General features: G+C 44.1%; 1 protein-coding gene across 2 annotated transcripts in view; it reads left to right on the forward strand.

Moving 5' to 3' along the window:
• The first annotated feature begins 2,325 nt into the window (after window positions 1–2,325).
• LOC120395175 (protein FAM107B) overlaps window positions 2,326–17,445 on the forward strand; it is an 87,603-nt gene continuing 72,483 nt past the window's right edge. Inside the window, exon 1 of one of the 2 annotated variants that reach the window (XM_039519335.1) lies at window positions 2,326–2,514. The gene's annotated coding sequence lies outside the window, so the exon portion shown is untranslated. The remainder of the gene's footprint in view (window positions 2,515–17,445) is intronic. The other variant, XM_039519333.1, reaches the window with a different exon arrangement.

Here is a 17,445-nt window from a genome sequence, read left to right on the forward strand (position 1 = left end):
AAACAATACTTCCAACCACACCCTAATGCCCATAACCATGCTAGGGCATTGGGTTCACTGTGTTGGGGCACTGACTCAGTGAAAAGAGTGTCTTGCCTCCTTCTGAACCCCTGGAACCTTTTATTGTTGGTTTTTTTCTTGAAGGGCTCCCATATTCAAGTACTGTATTGCTTACTGCCCAACCCTGCTTAGCTCATGAGGTGTGAGCCTGAGGTGGCATGACTGAGTGCCATAAAGGAGATGTCCATCATTTGTATGATTCAAGATTCTGCTGTCATTGCAACCATCCTTCACTGCAATCCAAGTCATTTGCTAAAGAAAAGTTTCCTAGTAATAAATATACAGAGTGACTGGGTGAATCCAAATATGTAAAACATGTATTCCAATTAAACACTTTATCCAAGAAGGCTCATTTATGATTTGTGCATTCTCAAAGTATCTGTACCATTGTTCCAAATTGTCTTTCACTTCTCCATCATGTATTACTTGTACGGAAACAGATTTCCATCTTATCTTCTGTAGTTTGAGGTACACTATAATTATCAGTTATACCCTCATGCTACAGTTGGATCCACACAGATGTATAGGTCTGTCCGTAGGGATCCGATGGCAGAATTGGGGCCTCAATTTACATTTAGTGATTGGCAGAAATATAAATGGGGGATGGGATGGAGTTGTTATGTTTTTGGATAAAGAAAAGAAAAGAAATAAATGGGTGGGGGAAGGGAAATTAAAACGAAAATACAGTTTGAGATTATCCTCTGACAAAAAAGGGAATGAGTCACTTTCTTGGCCGAATGAGGTCACCCAAAGGATTTAATGCCTTGACATCTTTAGAAAATATCTACAATTAAAGCAAGCCCTGTTTTTTCCCCCTCTAAGGTTCAATGCACTACAATTTGATTTGTTTCCTCTTTTAAGAGAGAAACAACCACAACATTAAGGAAGGAGCCCTAAATCACAGCTCTTACCCGGTGTGTAAAACTGGAAAGCCTGGGAATTATAAAATTGACATGAAATCCTTTCGTCCATAGCCTCCTCTTTTCCCACTCCCCCTCCTTACCCTTTTTGTTATGTATTATTTGTATTATGGTACTGCCTAGAGTAGTGGTCCCCAAACTTTTACCTCATGCCCCCCTTATCCCTGTCCATGTCCCCCAACCCCCGAGCCGAGGCCAGGAGTGGGGCTGCAGCTCCTGGAGGGGTGGTGGTGGGAGGAAATGCAGACAGGGGTAAGGGATATGGGAGTGGGGCCAGTAGCGGAGCTGGGTGATGCTCCCTTCCCGCCCCCTAGGGGGGCTAGCCCGGGCCCCAGCTGCACCCCCCAAAACATTCCTCCACACCTCCCTAGGAGGGCGCGCCCCACAGTTTGGGGACCTAGCGACTTGGGCCCTATTGTGCTAGGGCACCATACAAATACATATTAAGAGACAGCCCCTGCCCTGTCTAAATAGACAGGATAGACAAAGGATGGGAGGAAAAAAAATTAATCTCTATTTTACAGCTGGAGAAACTGAAGTACAAAGAGATGAAGGGTATGTCTACATTGCCATAGCAGAGCTACAGTGCTTCAGCAGCATTTCTGTAGCACTGTACTGGAGATGCTTCTTACATTGACAGAAGGGGTTTTCCCTTTGCTGCAGTTAATTTGCCTCGCCGTAGGGTGGGAGGTAGGTCGGTGGAAGAATTCTTCCATTTAGCTACATCTACAGTGGTGGGATAGGCAGGTCCACCTAATCACGATGCACAGGGTGTGACATTTTTCTAGGTCGATCTAATTTTGAGGCGTAGCCCAGGCCTAAGTGATTTGCCCAAGGTCACCAGAGGGTCTGTGGCAGAGCCATGACGTGATCCCGTATCTCCTGAGTCCCAGTCCAAGACTTTAACCACGCAACAAGCCGTCTCCTGGCCTAACCCCAACACAATGCATCTCCTCCTCTCTGAGTCACAGGGGCATCCCCAGTCACACAGGGGCAGTGTGGTGTGGGCAGGGGCGGCTCCAGGCACCACAAGGGGCATTGTGTGTTGGGCTCAGGCTCTTAATCCCAACTCCCTCCCTCCCACACACAACCCTCTCTCACCCCCACTAGCCCCCTTCTTGGGAAACCCACAGCAGCGAGTGAACCCACCCCTCCCTGCAGACCCCTTCCCCTCCTGCCAGGGACCGTGACAACAAAGGAGGCGCTGGCTGGCTGGCGAGGTGCAGAGCCACAGCACCGCCAGCTGGGCGGGGAGCCGGAGGGGGAGGAGCTGTGACTCAGCAGCCAGCCCCCTCCAGCTCCCCCGCCCCGTGCAGGCAGGAGTCAGGGCTTGCCTGGGTGTGCGGGCGGCGCGGCAGCAGCAGCAGCAGCAGCAGCACGAGCCGGAGGGGCTGCGCGAGCGCGTGTGGCAGGAGCTGCAGACACCGTCGCGCGTGGAAGCGCCTCTCCCGGGGCGCAGGGCGGAGCGCGGCAGCGGCTGGGGAGGAAGGTTCCTTTGTGGCAGCTCGGGGGCAGAGCCGCCCAGAGGGGCGAGGTAGGTGTTTGTGTCCGGGGCTCGCTCGCTCCTTTGCATTGCACACAAAGACGCTCTGCTGGGGGCTGGTTGGGAGGGGGTGTGTGTGCATTCGCTGGGGGAATAAAACGCAGGGGTTTTAGGGTTTTGTTTTCTAAAGAGAGGCTCAGGGCCTCGGGGGGAGAGGGAACCACCCCCCCTTCCCAAATTGTTCTAACTTAATGAACAGCAAAGAGACAGATATTTAAACCGCCCCCCTCCCCGCCGCCTTGTGCTGGAAATCTGCTCGTGTGAGTCAGGGAAGCGGCAGCTCTGGGGCTTTCAGTGAGGAAAAGTTCCCTCTGGCAGCCCCGTGTGGGGTGCAGATGCCGTAGGGTTCAATCAGAGGAGCTGGGCGGGGGGGCAGAGAGAAAACGAGGGGGTCCGTGTGCCTCGGTTGTAGGGTTTTTCTGAAGTGCCATTAAAAGAAAACAACCCCACGGAGAGTTAATTGTTCCTTTAAAAGGAAGGATGCATCGTGCTCAGTGAATCATGTGGTTCCCTGGACAGATACTGACCTAAATCTGGGTCTGAAATCAGGGTTCTTGGCCATGAGGCATTTTTAATCTGGAGCAGAACAGTTATGTGTTTTTCCAGATAATGGTAGGTTTTCCTTGCATTTGGCTTCCACGCTTTTTTTGAGCTTGTGGGGTATCTTTGTTCGCCAGCATGTGTCTCCGAAGTAACTTCTCCTTCTCGTGACTATTTCCTGAGTCTCTTTCCAGAGCCTCTTTTCTGTGTTAACAGTTCATTGCTGTGCCATACAACTTCTGCCTGCTAAAAGGAAGGTGTGTGCTGCTTGCATCCTCTTTCCATTATTCACAGACGTCTAAAATGTCTAGGAATGTATGTATGTGTCCTTGGGTAGACAATCAGAGATGCTAGGCAAGACCTATTAGATCATCTTAGCATTGCAGAATTGTTCCCTATATTGGCTACCTTCTTAAAATGTGAAAATAGCGTTCAGCCTTGTAATTTTGATGGATAGGGGGATGGGCTGCGAATGTCCTGGGCCAGTCATACCAAACCTCCGGTAAAAAATTGTGTAGCAAACCACAGACAGTTGTTCTTTCTTACAGCTTATGATTTTGTCAGAATTTCCCTTAGAGGCCTTGCGGCTGTAATTTACTAGATTTTCATAGTGCTTTGGGTTAAAACCCTGTACAAAAGTTACAGCCCAGATGTATTTTTGCTAATAAAAATCTGTGTATTCATTTGATTTAGAGATGGTAGGGGGAAGGATATATATAACTTTACATGTAAAGTTTTTACTTCTGTTACATCATTTGATATTGTGTCATCAGATATATGCAGTCTGACTAGTATACTGTACATGTGTGCTTGGCTGGATTGTTAGGGTTTGTGGGACAAGGCACAGGATCTCAGTTCTGTGTAATGAATCTCATGCCTGAAGTTTAGTATACGTATACGTGCATATATGTTTATAGCAAACTCTCAGCAATGGGACAGGAACACATGAACATTTGGTTTCACTGAGACTTGGTATAGTAAAATTAAAACATAATAAAGAGAGAGGTATTTCTGAATGATATAGCTTGGGCCCTACCAAATTCACGGCCATGAAAAAAGCGTCACGGACCATGAAATCTGGTCTCCTTCTGTGAAATCTGGTCTTTTGTGTGCTTTTACCCTATACTATACAGATTTCATGGGGGAAACCAGCATTTCTCACATTAGGAGTCCTGGCCAAAAGGGAGTTCCAGGAGGGTTACAAGGTTATTGGGGCGGGAGGGAGGATCATAGTATTGCCACCCTTACTTCTGCACTTCAGAGCTGGGCGGAGAGCGGCAGATACTGAGTGGGCACCCAGCTGTGAAGGCAGTGTCCCGCCAGCAGCAGCACAGAAGTAAGGGTGGTCATATCATATCATATATGCCAGCCTTACTTCTGTCTTCAGAGCTGGGTGGCCGGAGAGTGGCAGCTGTTAGCCCAGGACCCGGCTCTGAAGGCAGCGCCACGCCGGCAGCAGTACAGATGTAAAGATGGCAATACCATACCCTGCCACCCTTCTACACTGCTGCCTTCAGAGCTGGGGTTCTGGAGAGTGATGGCTGCTGACTGAGGGCCTGGCTCTGAAGGCAGCAGCGCAGAAGTAAGGATGACAATAGCATACCATCCTTACTTCTGTGCTGTTGCTAGCAGTGGGCTTGGCAGAGTCATATTGGCATGGAAGAACATTGTGTTAACTTGAGTAGTTGCTTGTGGATCTCATGGGATACTGTGAAGGCAGTTGGAGCAGCAGTCTAACTATTTACTTTTTAAAAAGTCCCACCATAGATGATTTTGGCATGTTAAGTCTGACTTTCATTTACATGATCCAAGAATTCAGAGTTAATTTTTTTAATATTATCCTTTTAATTATTTGTATTATGGTAATACCTAAAAAACAGTAAAGTAGTGAACCGTGCTGGAGAGTCATCTGATGAGACCCGCTAATTCTCTTAACTTACTTTCCCTTATTTCTGTTTACTTGCTATCTCACTTTTCCAGTCTTGGCATCTTTCTTAATTCAGAAAAAGTAGTGGAGCTTGGCTCCTCTCAAAACCAGCTTACCTTGAACGCTTACAATTTTTGAGATTGCTGACTGTACTGAACCACCTGCTGGTAACAGTCCACACTTTGGTAAGTTAAGAACTTGATGGCAGCTGAAGTTCTGAATGTCTTTTGCTGTCCCAAGAAAACGCATATGTAACTTATTTTTACAAGCTGATTCATGTGATAGCAAAGTCTGTGTACATTTGCTAAGGTGGCAAATTTTTTAAATAAAATTGCCTAATGTAACAGCCAGGCTTAGAACAATTTGGGTGAGTAAGTCAGAGGTGCAATTCAATGTATTTTTGTATAGCATGATGCATATAAGGTATCGATGCTTCTCAGCAAGGTCAAGGAGCAGTATTGGTTTACAGAGTTGGGTACAGTGTTCTTCATAAGAGCAGAGGCAGAAAAGCGATCTACAAAGATGGAGCAGAGGAAGAAACAGTCAGCAGGTATTTTTGTATGTTAGCTACAGGAAGGGAAATATGGAAGGATGTAACAGTGTGGCTGAGAATCCTAAGCTAAATGGAAAAGGCCTACTTATATGGCCTTCCCTTAATGAAGTGTTTGAGCACCTCACAGTCTTTTATCTTATTGATCCTCACAACATCCCTGTGGAATAGGAAAGTGCTATTTTTCCCCATGGGAAACTGAAATGCAAAGAAACTAAATGACTTACCCAATGTCACAGAGGAAATTGGTGGTGGAGCAGGTCTTCGAAGTCTTAGGCTGATGTCCTAACCACTGGACCATCCTTTTCTGTCTCTACAAACCATGAGGAGTGAACAAAGAGATATGGTCAAGACTGAGTGAGCAGAGGGGCATGGAAACCACTTTTTCATTGGGATTTGATGCCAGTTAATTGTGGTGTATGTAGTTGTTATCTAAGGTACACATTTATGTGGGCCTTTGGTAGAGAGGCCATAAAACCAGGAGAAACCTCTAGAAATATGAAATGGGTGTATAGGTGGGAGACTCACCCTAATCTCAACACAAAAACCTGATTCTGTTCAAAATCTTAGGAAAAGAGCCACTCCACTGCCTGGCACTATGTGTGGTCACTACTTGGGTGTAAAACACTACCACTCTCATTGGGTTTTGCACCTGCTTTGCGTCAGTGTTAATGAACACGTAAAGTGTGTGGTAGTGGGGAACTGAGTCACTGACTTCCTACACTAGGGAAATAGCATGAAGATTAACTCAGCTTGACAGCAGAAGAGTCCTGACATCTGTGAGAGGGGAAGAACGTGGTTTGACCAAACCAATACTTCCTCTCTAACTGTAACCTGAAAACCTCTTGGAATCTCCCATCAGGGCTCTTTGCTTGCTTAATGACTAGAAATTTTATTAAAGCTAATGTTAAAAAATTATATAATACTCTTTTCTTAACCAGTGTATCTGTACATCTGGGTATAATGCTTAGATTATTCACAAATTACTAAAGTCCAAAACAACATTTTCTTACATCATCGAGATTGATAGTTGGCAGTTCTGTGGGCAAAATTCATGTAATCCTGAATGTATTGTTTAGCACAACCCTACAATAACAAGTCTGTGTGTAAATGCAATGCAGAAAAGACTTTTTGATGAGGGAGCAGATTTTTAGTTTCAGGCTTCCAGCTGGTGATTATAAATGAATAATCCAAAAGGGATTTGGCTGCTGTGCGTGTAGAACCCCCACTGGGCCCTATAATTTTTTGTTTTTTAAAAAGAACATCTCAGATAGGCTGTCACAAATCCAGAGTAGGGTAAAGGAAGTAGTAAGCATGCCAGTGTTTCTGATGGCCTAGTGGAGTTTACATTCTAATACCGAGCCGAATCTGGCTTGCTTTAGATTCAGAACGAGGCCTGTAGTCTATCATAAGCCTAGGCAGATGTGTCCATAATTGTAGTTTCTCAACCAGGGCAAGGACTACACAGTAAACTGTATGTCTCACTTCTTGGTTTTTCATACATTATTTTCTAACATTTCGGTTTCATGTTGTTAAAGAATGCACAGGTGCATGCTCTCAGTGAAAGGGAGAAACAAGGCAGTCAGGAATTGAGGGTGAAATTCATTTTACTCACATAGTCCAAGAAACCAAGGTTCATGGAGTTGAGGAAGAGAAATTCCCCCCCTCTCCTTCCCATGTCTTTATACCAACCTATAGGAAGCACCTTTGCTTCCATGATGTATTGCAGATTCTGTATTTCCCTCCCCTGGGATATCCTAGCTAGCTACCATTGCTGGCCTTTGGCACAATGCACATGGGAAACTGCTCTGTGGCATGAAAGGTGTGGAAGAGGTTCTGACTGTTGGGAAGGTTCAATGGTTTCACCAGTGGCTTCTCCCCTATCCCACACTCAGCCTCAAAGTGGGGAGATGGGGAATTGTTTTGGTCCTCTGTGCCTGGGTGAATTTCACCCTTAGACAATACAAGAGGTTAAGAATCTGAAATCTACAGGACAACTCGGGGAGTATACTCAATGGGTGAGTGTGGAATGATTGGTCTCTCAGCTTCGCGGTCAAAGTACATTTGTTTCCGTGATATATATTTGATCCTTGAAACAGCTTAATATAATTGTTGGTTTCCCTTCATGCCCATAACTTTGTTTTGAATATTAAGGGGTTTCCCCCTCTGGTGAAGGACACTGCCTTCACCACTCCTGTGCCAGCTGGGACTAGCTAATACGTGGAGTCCAGTTGCATCTGCTCCAGAAGGAGGCTGTGCTAGTCAGAGGTAGCTCATAGTGATAACATCCACTAAAGTATTTTTTGATGAGAGGGAGGGTTCTGGGGAGAGTCTGTTTCTCTGAGGGGGAGATAATGGCATGATTCTTTCAATGCCTTGAGTGTACAGTAAATAGGCATTCATGTGACCTCATGTATATACACTGTCCTTTGTTCTACTGAAAATAATAAAATAGAATTAACATCCCTGGGTATTTAAGAGGACGTGACAAGAAGTGGGTCAGGAATGTTCTGCTGTACATAAACACAACCTAGATCTAGGCTGGCATGTATGTATGATATTTCTGTACACAAATGATTCTAAGGCGTTAATTTACACTTTCTGATGTGCTGTTGGACCCCTGCCAAGCAAAGCACTTAAGAATGGGGATCAAAATTGTTTAGTTACCTTTCGAATTCAGATTCATAGTAAAGTGGAAATCTTATTGTCAGGTAGCTCAGGAAGGCAAGGAACCTGTTTTGGACCAAGCGAAATTTTATTATTTACTGGCAGTCAGGGGGCATGGATCAGCGTTCGTGTCGTACTCCCTATCAGTACCCGGCACGGGCTGGGGAAGCTAATGATCTAACCAGCAGACCAAATTAGTTGATGAATCCTGGTCACGTGCCGCCTGAGGCACATTGCGCATACGCTAAGAAGACTGGTAGGTTAGGTTGCTGAGCAGCACTTAAAAATAAATCCTCTATAGATTGACTTGCTATTTAAATTGAAAATTGGCAACGGGATGGATGCCTTGATGATTACCTGTTCTGCTCATTCTCTCTGGGGCACCTGGCATTGGCCATTGTCGGAAGACAGAATACTGGGCTACATGGACCTTTGGTCTGACCCAGTATGGCCCTTCTGATGGAAAAAGTCTTTGCTGCCTCAGTTTCCTTCTAAGTGCCACCAGGGAAATGGATGATTTACTGAACAGTCCTGTTAACTTGCTAAAGTCCTCCTCTACGTTTTCTGCCTTAGTTGTGCCCCATAAGGCACTTCAAGGAAGAGTGTAGGTGGTTAATCACGTCTGTGTGCTTTCCCTGAGATGCAGGATGGGATCCAGTTGTCTTTTGGAGGTCAGTTCATGAAGTAACTGAGGCAGGAGACCAATATTCACTTGCAGCATCAGGATTTTATTTTTTTATTTTGGGTCAGTTTGGATTATGATAATTTTGCATTATATGGTGCCATTCATTCAGAAGGTTTCCAAGGCAACTTGTCCTTGAAGGAGAGCTATACTGAATAATGTACTGAAAACAACTTATATTTTTTAAAAAAAAAACCCGGCTTGCTACCCTCCCACCCCAACACACACAATTGCCCAGCAAGAACTGCCAGAAATTTGGAATTCAGTTTTTCTTCTGACAGTTCCAAATACAGGAACACAGATGAGGGGGAAAATTGGTTTTGTTTGTACCTTTTGGTTTGCTTCTTTTTGATGTATAAGGAGGCCTGAAAGATATTTTCAAGGGTGTTTTAAAAATGTTCATTTTTAGAAATATCAGTAATGTCAAATCTGGTCCTCTCTCATCCTGCTGGAAAGGTCTGGATTCTCTAGACATACCCCTTGCAAGCAATTCTTAGGGTCCGATCCTGCATGCTTGTGCATGAGGATCTTTACTAAGATGAGTCCTAAATCCTGTGGGACTACGTGTGTATGAAAAGTTACTTACGTGGTTTTTGTGTTTACAGAATTGGGCCCTATGACCTTAAGTGAAGGAGTGAGAGTGACCATCCTTTAACAAAAGCACTTTTCTTCTAACTGTTTCTCGGGCCTTAGAGTCAAATGGACGTTAATAGGAATGCAAAATCCTAATAAAAATTACTTCCCTTCTCAATTAACCAGGTTTCACCTTCCTTTTGTGCCTGTGATGTCCTAGACTTATTAGTTCTCCAGTTGTCCCTATATTTCAAGAAAAAACAGGCTAGATAAGAGCTAGATTTCTAATGTAAAAGATGACCAATTCTCTTCCCCCTCCCGTCCAACCCAGAAAAATTCAGGCTGCTTTGATAGTAGCAAAAAAGTACAAAGCTATTGTTCCCCTTTTGTATGTCACTTAGGGAATGTTTCCTTACACATAATTGAATTGAAAGGATGTACAAAGATACTTCTGTAAATTTCCAGCAACTAAAAGCAACACTGTCATTGCTTGTAAAATGAAAGAACTAGCTAGATACCACTCAGAACGTAAGAATGGCCGTACTGGGTTAGACCAAAGGTCCATCTAGCCCAGTATCCTGTCTACTGACAGTGGCCAATGCCAGGTGCCCCAGAGGGAGTGAACCTAACAGGTAATGATCAAGTGATCTCTCTCCTGCCATCCATCTCCACTCTCTGAAAAACAGAGGCTAGGGACATCATTCCTTACCCATCCTGGCTAATAGCCATTAATGGACTTAACCTCCATGAATTTATCCAGTTCTCTTCTAAATGCTGTTATAGTCCTAGCCTTCACAACCTCCTCAGGCAAGGAGTTCCACAAGTTGACTGTGCGCTGTGTGAAGAACTTCCTTTTATTTGTTTTAAACCTGCTGCCTATTAATTTCATTTGGTGACCCCTAGTTCTTGTATTATGGGAATAAGTAAATAACTTTTCCTTATCCACTTTCTCCACATCATTCATGATTTTATATATCTCTGACATATCCCTCCCTTAGTCTCCTCTTTTCCAAGCTGAAAAGCCCTAGCCTCTTTAATCTCTCCTCATATAGGACCCGTTCCAAACCCCTGATCATTTTAGTTGCCCTTCTCTGAACCTTTTCTAATGCCAGTATATCTTTTTTGAGGAGATTAGGAGACCACATCTGTACACTGTATTCAAGATTGGGCATACTATTGATTTATATAAGGGCAATAATATATTCTCCGTCTTGTTCTCTATCACCTTTTTAATGATTTCTAACATCCTGTTTGCTTTTTTTGACTGCCTCTGCACATTGCGTGGACGTCTTCAGAGAACTATCCACGATGACTCCAAGATCTTTTTCCTGATTCGTTGTAGCTAAATTAGCCCCCATCATATTGTATGTATAGTTGAGGTTATTTTTTCCAATGTGCATTACTTTACATTTATCCATATTAAATTTCATTTGCCATTTTATTGCCCAATCACTTAGTTTTGTGAGATCTTTTAAGTTCTTCACAGTCTGCTTTGGTCTTAACTATCTTGAGCAGTTTAGTGTCATCTGCAAACTTTGCCACCTCACTTTTTACTCCTTTCTCCAGATCATTTATTATAATAATAATAATAATAATTGGAGATGTACCTATCTCCTAGAACTGGATTATGATTAAGTTGAATAGATTGGTCCTAGGACTGACCCTTGAGGAACACCACTAGCTACCCCTCTCCATTCTGAGAATTTACCATTTATTCCTACCCTTTGTTCCCTGTCTTTTAACCAGTTCTCAACCCATGAAAGGACAACTTAATTTACGTAAGAGCCTTTGGTGAGGGACCTTGTCAAAGGCTTTCTGGAAATCTAAGTACACTCTGTCCACTGGATCCTCCTTATCCACGTGTTTGTTGACCCCTTCAAAGAACTCTAATAGATTAGTAAGACACGATTTCCCTTTACAGAAACCATGTTGACTTTTGCCCAACAATTTATGTTCTTCTATGTGTCTGACAATTTTATTCTTTACTATTGTTTCAACTAATTTGCCTGGTACTGACGTTAGACTTACTGGTCTGTAATTGCCGGGATTGCCTCTTTAAATGTTGGCGTTACATTAACTATCTTCCAGTCATTGGGTACAGAAGCCGATTTAAAGGACAGGTTACAAAACATAGTTAATAGTTCGGCAACTTCATATTTGAGTTCTTTCAGAACTCTTGGGTGAATGCCATCTGGTCCTGGTGACTTGTTAATGTTGAGTTTATCGATTAATTCCAAAACCTCCTCTAGTGACACTTCAATCGGTCAAGTATCAGAGGGGTAGCTGTGTTAGTCTGGATCTTTAAAAGAGTCCTGTGGCACCTTATAGACTAACAGACGTTTTGGAGCACCCACGAAAGCTCATGCTCCAAAACGTCTGTTAGTCTATAAGGTGCCACAGGACTCTTTGCTACTTCAGTCTGTGACAGTTCCTCAGATTTGTCACCTACAAAAGCTGGCTCAGGTTTGGGAATCTCCCTAACATCCTCAGCCGTAAAGGCTGACGCAAAGAATCCATTTAGTTTCTCCGCAATGACTTTATTGTCTTTAAGCGCTCCTTTTGTATCTCGATCATCCAGGGGCCCCACTGGTTGTTTAGCAGGCTTCCTGCTTCTGATGTACTTAAAAAAACATTTTGTTTTTACCTTTTGAGTTTTTGGTTAGCCGTCGTTCAGACTCCTCTTTGGCTTTTCTTATTACATTTTTACACTTAATTTGGCAGTGTTTATGCTCCTTTCTATTTACCTCACTAGGATTTCACTTTCTAAGCTTAGATTCTGGAGTGAATGTCACTTAAGATTTCATGCCAACTTTGTGTGTGTCTGTTGTTGTTATTGTTGTGTGGTTTTTTTTTTTTTTAAACAGCATTGTTTCCTATCATTCATAATACTGCAGATCTTCATAACAAGGTTTTAGGGATGCCACTAGCTGCATTGTGTTATGAGGAACATCCAGCTGAGAAGTGTTCTGGTAAGGTGTGTGTTTCCTCTCTCTGCAATGCACTTGGTGTGTGTGATCAGTCCCTCCTTGTGAATGATTGAATGAATGAATGAATGCATCCACAGAATGCCAATAATCCTCCAATTAAATGTGGGGATTGGTGAGCTACTGGAATGATTCTGAAAATGTAATGGTGTAGCTTAGTAACATGCCAAGTATGTAATACACTTGTATTACACATAATACCTTGGTAAGCTATTTTAATACATTGTCTCGTCTATCTTAATTCTTGCAGTCTATTTTGAAAAACTTAGTAAACGTCCATGTAAATCATTTTTATGTGGAAGGTTTTGTAAAAGGGTTATTATGCAACAAATCAGACATTTGAGATGAGCCTGATCCAACCCCCCCTTCAGTTTTGGGAAATTTCAGACCCAAGTCTCCACTCTTCAGGTTGAGCCCATTTCTGCTTTCTTACTACATATGTAGAATTGTGGCTTATCAACAAAAGAGACTTTGGCTGAATTTTAAAAGGCAGCCTAAGTTCAGGCTGGATGTGTTTTTATATTTTCTGTGATCCCTTTTTCACTATGGCCGCATAATCCAAAGATTCATACCTCATAAATCCAGCAATTTACTGAGCTGAGCTTCTTTGAAAATCTAGCCCCCATTGTGGATTCTATCCACTTGTGCCAAAGCTTAATGAGTAGCGCTGTACAGTCCTCATCAGAACTTAATGAGAATAGTTCAGAGGTGCTGGGTCTTCTAGATGAAGTATAATGAAGGTGCCAATCACTGGTTGTCTTTAAAGAGACAATTGCACTGTATGCAATAGTACAGGTGTTACAATCCATTTCCTGTGAGAGAAGAAGGGTTATGTTCAGTGGTTAGGGCATTGTCCTGGGACTCAGGAGACCTGAGTTCAATTTTATTGCTTCACCACAGACTCCTTGCATAACCTGGGGCATGTCACTTAATTTCTCTGTGTCACAGCTCTTCATCTGTGAAATGGAAATAACGGTATTTCCCTACCTCACAAGGGAAGTTGTGAGGATAAAATACATTAAAGGATGGTGAGATGCCCAAATACTGTGGTGATGGGCCATATAAGTATGTCACCGAGAGAGAGGGGGATCCTGGCCAAATTGTAATTCAGGTATTTACATTGTGCCTCTCCAAAATCATCTGCTTATGGTTTCCTATTGCCAAGTTATTCTTCCCACAGCTCCCATTGGCTGGGAACGCCAAACCGTGGCCACAGGGAGCTGAGGGGCTCCGTGCCTGCAGATGCTCCAGGTAAACAAAACAACAGTGTATTAGTTATTCAATTCAATGATTCCATAGAGTTTAAAATCATCAAATTTTGGTGTAGACCCATTTATAAGCCGACCCCCGCTCTTTGATGCGTCACATTTTTACCAAATATATTCGGCTTATGAACGGGTATATACTCAGGGGCGGCTCTAGGCACCAGCAAAGCAAGCACCTGCTTGGGGCAGCCCATTTGCAGGGGTGGCAGGGAAGCTGAGAACCAACAGGGCGCTCTGGGAGCTGTAGTTCCTTGGTTAGCTCCCTGCCTATAGAGCCAGCCCTGGAGCAGGGAAAGAACTACATTTCCCAGCATTCCCTTGCCACTACCAACTGGAAAGGAAGGAGGGGGACCTCATGCGGCAGCCTGCTGTGAATGGTAGGGAGACCATATTTTAACATTCAAAAAACAGGACACTCCACCCTGCCACCATCCACTCCCTCTGACTGCCCCCCACAGAAACCCCAACCCATCCAACCCCTCCTGCTCCCTGATCACCCCCTCCCGGGACCCCTGCCCCTAACTGCCCCCCAGGACCCCACTCCCTATCTAAGCGCCATTGGTCCTTGTCCCCTGATTGCCCCCTCCCGGGACCCCTGCCCCTAACTGCCCCTTGGGACCCCACCCCCTATCTAAGCCTCCCTTCTCCTTGTCCCCAACTGCCCCCTCCTGAGACCCCCCCCCCAACTTCTCCCCCTAGGATCTCACCCCCTACCTGTCCCCTGACAAACCACTGGGCCTCCCATGCCTATCCAACCGCGGCCAGTCCCCTGACTGCCCCCAAACCCCTGACCCATCTAACCCCCTTCTCCCTGCCCGCCCCCGAACCTCTGCCCCATCCAACCACGCCTATTCTCTGTCCCTTGACTGCCCCCCCGGGACTCCCTACCCCTTCTCCAACCCCCCAGACCCCTTACCATGCCACTCAGACCAGCGCATCTGGCTCCGCGCAGCGCCAGACACGCTGCTGCATACATGCCGCCATGCTCCCTCATGGAGCCCACAGCCTCCCCACCCCACACCCAGCATCTGCCTTCCAGATTTGAACACCTCAAAATTCAGGAGTGCTCAAGCTCAGTTTGAGCAGCTGTTACTTCATTTCTCCCAAATCAAATATACTGATCCACTGTAACTTGCTGTAGAAAAACTAGGATAAAAGTGAGCAAGAAATGCTTCTCAGTGGTTATTAGGACTGGATTTGCTATTTTCAACAGCCATTGCCTTTTTTTTTGTTTGTTTGTTTAAAAGGAAGACAGTGATATTGCATTGGCAAATTCTCCATAGAAAGAAAGAGTGGAACAGAAAAATAATAAAGGCACCTCAACTTTTCCTCATTTATGTAGGACAGTCTTATAATATGCATCCAGATATCCTCCAATCACACACGCTGAAAATTGTTCCACTTTACTGCAGCTCTGTAACCATATGGGACCCAATCCTGTCTGTGTTTTGTGCACATCCAAAATTCCTGCTGAATGACCCGCCCTGGGAGTTACCAGTGACCCAGGGCTGCTGCAGAAGGAGGGTGCAGGTGCTGGGGTGAGAGCCCAGGCCTGGGGCGGCAGAAGGTGGGGGGGGGGCACTGGTGAGGGGGAACGGGGGAGCCCAGGGCTGGGGCGGCAGAGGGGTGGGGGGAGGGCACTGGTGGGGGGAAGCCCAGTGCTGGGGCAGCAGGGAGTGTGGGGGGGAGCCCAGGACTGGGACGGGGGGCAGCCAAAAATATTTTTGCTTGGGGCAGCAAAAAACCTAGAACCGGCCCTGTATATACGGTAAGTATAGGTCTATCTGTATGCTGGTGCCCCTTTAGATGTACTGTTCATGTTTGAAAACGCTATAGATTTCAGAGTTCTTCTTTTCTTTACAGAATCAGTCATTGATATAGGATTTTTTTCTTTTTTAAAGAAACCTGGCTAGCTTTCTGCCAAAATGACTACAAGCATGTAACATTTACTTTCTAAACCCAGACACTGAAAAACAATGTTGTTATATCAGGCAAAGATTGCACTTGGGAAGTACCGCACTACTAATAATAGTCAAATCCTGTCGTGTATGGATAATTAGGCATCACGATAAAAGGAATGAAATAAAGAATTCCCACTCCTATTGCTACTAGCATTCTGTTGACCAAAAGGGGGACAAAAGTTACATGCTGCCAAGTACAATGATTCAGAATATTTTTAAGATTAAACTTCTCTGTAATCAATGCACAGATTTTCTGACGCACCCTAATTAAGATGTGTAAACCCAATTTAGAATAACATGGTTGGTTCAAATGAGAGACTTGGAAATGTAGTGTTGGAAACCACATATACAGAAAGAAAACACAAAGGTATTCAAGGTTTACAAACACCAAATAACTTTATTAACAGAAAAGAATGTAGACCAGAGTATTCATTACTTCGTACTTACATAGAGCTTTGCATATGTTGAAAGTTGCACAAATACAAATTAATCCTCCCAACATCTCTCTGAAGTAGAGAAAAGTATTTATTTTTATTTTGCAGATGGGGAAACGAAGGCAGAGAGCTTGCCCAAGGCCATATATAATTGGAGGCAAAGCTAGCTAGAATTTGAACCCTGGACTTTTGTGAATTTAGTAGGATTTTTAAAAGGATTAGACATTTATATGGAAACAGAATGAGATAATATACAAGTAAGATAAAATCTTATGTTTCAGGGCATAAACCAACTGCTAACTGGCAAAAGTGAGGTAGAAACTTACCTAATGGGCAATTTAGGCAGTTGTGTTTAGAGATCAATCAGTTAGCATATATTAAATGCATTAAATACTCACTATTTTGATCTTCTGTAGTACTAATTTTTAAAACCAGAATGTCAGGTTAGTAGAACATAATGACCACACTGAGTCAGACCAGTGATCTCTCTTGCACCTTATTTTGAAACATCTGGTACCAACCACAGGCTGCAGGACTAGATGGATAACTAGTCTGACACAATTTAGTGATTCCTCTGTCACTCTCTGCTTGTTACTTTAGATCGTATCACCTCTACACTACTTATTGCTGAGTTGAATGCCCAGAAGGGAAAGTTAGTTTGTGCCATTCATAAATTGCCTCATTTGCTCCAACCTCAAGATTATGCAGACACAGAAGAGCAACATGGGGGTAATTCCAATTTGTCTTGAAAAGTTGTAACAATTGCCTGGTGGCAGCAGCATAAATAAAGGAAACTGGCCAGAGTTTCTCGTAGACAGATCCAGCATTTTCCAAAGTGGTCTACGGTGGCTCAACTGAACGCTGAAATGCGGCCAACTCAGGGGTGTGATGTGGCATCTTTTCATTAGATGTTACATGAGTTTAGGACAGAAAGTGAAGTGAATTCATTAAATTAAAATTTCCCCTGTTCATTCAAGTACACAGAATGTAATTACCTATATTAGAATTTGGACTGGGTGCAGAGGATAAACGCCTTCCTCTTGTGAAAAGTGCCCTGGGGTTATTAAAAAACACAAGTACTCAGAATGTTGGGTTTTATGTCTCATGCCCCTAAGAAACACACTGCTGCCAACACCGGTGGTTCTCAAACTTTTGTTCTGGTGATCCCTTTTACATAGCACGCTTCTGCGACCCTTCCCCCCCCCCTAAATTAAAAACACTTTTTAATATATTTAACACCATTATAAATGTTGGATGCAAAGCAGGGCTTGGGGTGGAGGCCGACAGCTTGTGACCCCCTGAGGGGTCCCGACCTCCAGTTTGAGAACCCCTGCCCTAC

This window comes from Mauremys reevesii, linkage group 1, assembly GCF_016161935.1.
Source record: "Mauremys reevesii isolate NIE-2019 linkage group 1, ASM1616193v1, whole genome shotgun sequence".
NCBI lineage: Eukaryota > Metazoa > Chordata > Testudines > Geoemydidae > Mauremys > Mauremys reevesii.